The sequence below is a fragment of the Cynara cardunculus genome, assembly GCF_001531365.2.
Source record: "Cynara cardunculus var. scolymus isolate 2C chromosome LG 13, CcrdV1, whole genome shotgun sequence".
NCBI classification, from domain to species: Eukaryota; Viridiplantae; Streptophyta; class Magnoliopsida; order Asterales; family Asteraceae; genus Cynara; species Cynara cardunculus.
The window spans coordinates 25,011,318-25,014,009 of record NC_037540.1 but is presented as its reverse complement, the minus strand read 5'-3'; the positions used below and the strand labels follow the sequence as shown (position 1 = coordinate 25,014,009).

General features: G+C 38.7%; 1 non-coding gene across 1 annotated transcript; it reads right to left on the bottom strand.

The window, feature by feature from the left end:
* Nucleotides 1–526: 526 nt before the first annotated feature.
* On the bottom strand, nt 527–633 carry LOC112526259. Its single transcript, XR_003070581.1, has one exon. It is a non-coding gene; the product is annotated as a small nucleolar RNA R71 (small nucleolar RNA).
* Between the last annotated feature and the right edge of the window lie 2,059 nt (nt 634–2,692).

Below are 2,692 nucleotides of genomic sequence, written 5' to 3'. Positions count from 1 at the left end.
ATCAACCACCTGCCTTTGGGACAATACCACCATTTCCTAATTTTCTGCAAGGACACCCACATCATAATAATAATATGGGTAATGAGGACACAAAGTCAGAAAATAATGAACAACCAAGAGAGAAAACTCCGAACATTATTAATTTGGCAAATTCCAAAAATGGAAGGATCATGGACTATGCCATCCCTGATTTTGAGCAATTAAATTCTGGGATAGTTAGGCCACATATGACCGCTCTTCATTTTGAACTAAGACCGATTATGTTTCACATGTTGTAAACAAACAGACAATTTGCCGGATTACCTTCGGAGAATCCACACTCACATTTGAAATCCTTTATGGAAATAACTGATGCTTTTCTGATCCCAGGAGTGTCTAATGGCGCTTTGAGACTCACTTTATTCTCATTTTCTCTAAGGATCGGGCAAAGGCATGGTTTAATTCATTACCGTTGGGGTTTATGCCTTCATGGAGTAATATGGCGGAAAAGTTTTTGCGAAAATATTTACCACCAACTAGGAACGCTAAGTCAAGAAACAAAATTTTCCTTTTTAAACAAATGGATGATGAAGCTGTTCCTGACGCTTGGGAAAGGTTCAAAGAGCTGTTAAGGAGATGCCCTCACCATGGCATCCCGTACTGTATTCAACTTGAGATGTTTTACAATGGGTTAAATCCCATGGCAAAACAAATGCTCGATGCGACTGCGGGCGGAGCCTTCACAACCATGACCTATAATGAATAATATGAGATCCTAGAGAAAATTTCTGCTAATAATGGACATTGGGCTGATCCTCGTACCCAACCGCAAAAGAAGACATCAGGAATACATGATGTAGATGCATATACTGCATTGACAGCACAACTCTCTTCTATGGCCGATATGCTTAAAATCTAACTTCTGGCTAAGGAGTGTAGTCAGCTGTTACATCACCTATTCTAGCTGTCCTCTCAGTGTAGTGTGTCTGTTGTGGATAGGAACACTCTTATGAACTGTGTCCACATAATGCTGAATCTGTGAATTATGTTCATAATAGATCGAATCCCTTCACTAACACATACAATGCCAGTTGGAGACAACACCCACATTTTTCATGGAATAGTTCATGTTTGAATCCCCCAGTCCATAAGCAACAAGGAAACCCTAATTTTCAACAACAGCAACATGCAAGCAGTTCTAATCCTCAAAATCACCATCACCAGAATTTTCAAAGTAATCAACCACCTTTTCAGACCAAACCACCTCCACAGTCCGAATCATCATCTTCCTTGGAAGCTATGATAAAAGGACTAGTGGCTCAGTCCCAAGCACAACAGCAAATGATGACTCAAAATCAATCTTTGTTCAATCAACAAAGTGTTGCCATCAGAAACCTGGAAACGCAAGTCAGTCAACTTGTCCTTAATCAGAATTGTAGAGCCCTTGGTACTTTGCCTAGTAACACTGAAGTCCCGAGAGATCTAGGAAAAGAACATGTAAAAGTAGTGACTCTTAGGAATGTTAAGGAATTAACGGAGACCATACCAAAAGAAAGTGAACAGGTTATGTCTATACCTGAGACTATTCCCATGGTCCCTGTTACTGAAAGTCCACCTAAACCTCTGGATGACCGACCTCCTGAGACCACCATTTTTGTTCCTCGTAAGTCGGACTATCCTTTGTTATTTCCAGAAGAAGTTGCTAGGAAAAAGCTAATCGAGGATGACGTTATAACAAGTCCAAAAACCAAGGTTGTAATCCCATCTGAACCTCAAGAAAGTAAGACCAAGACTCTAGGCACTCTGGACCCATCTTGCTCAACACAACCAAACAAAGCCATCATAAAGCCAGTTCCTCTTTATGTTCCTTTTCCCCAAAGGTTAAGGAATGAAAAGGAAGAACTACAATTCAAGAAGTTCTTGGAAGTGTTTAAAACATTGCACATCAACATCCCTCTTGTTGAAGCAATTGAGCAAATGCCCAGTTATGCCAAATTCCTTAAAGACATTTTGAGTAAGAAGAAGAAATTGACCGAATATGAGACCGTAGCTCTTGCCGAAGGTGTTAGACCCCATAAGTATTATGTATGAAGTAATGAAGAAAAACAAGTGATGAAGAACCAGAAGGCCGATGGAAGACTTCAAGGGAAAATGACTAAGTCTGAAGAACAACCAGAGGGTCGATGAACTAACCAGAGATCCGATGGAAAGTGCATCTCCATAACCCCTCTGGGCACTAACACTTGGAGTTTCCTTCACCAGTTCAACCAGAGGCAAGCAATAAAGATATGAAGATAAGGTTGAACTCATATCCCATGGAAGATAGCTGGAGATGACCAATCAACAGCTGGATTCTACAAAGTTTATCTTGTTTTAATGTTTATCTTTGTTTTAGATAAGCTTTATCTGTTAGTAGAAGATTAGCTAAATAGTCTCACTAGATAGTTATTTTTTTATTAGATTACTAGTATAAATAGGTGGTTAGACCTATTGTAATCAAAGACACTTTATGTTTTTCATAATCTTTGGAATAAAGTGAAATCTTTGGCACTCAAGCTTATCCTTTGAATGTTTATACATTGTTCTTAAATGTGTTCATCATTTTATTCATCCAAACACTATAATTTGGTTATTTTTAAACTTAATTATAAGTGTCATTGAGAGATCTGGGATAAACAGAACGATGTAGTGCGTTTCTAACCAACAAAATACC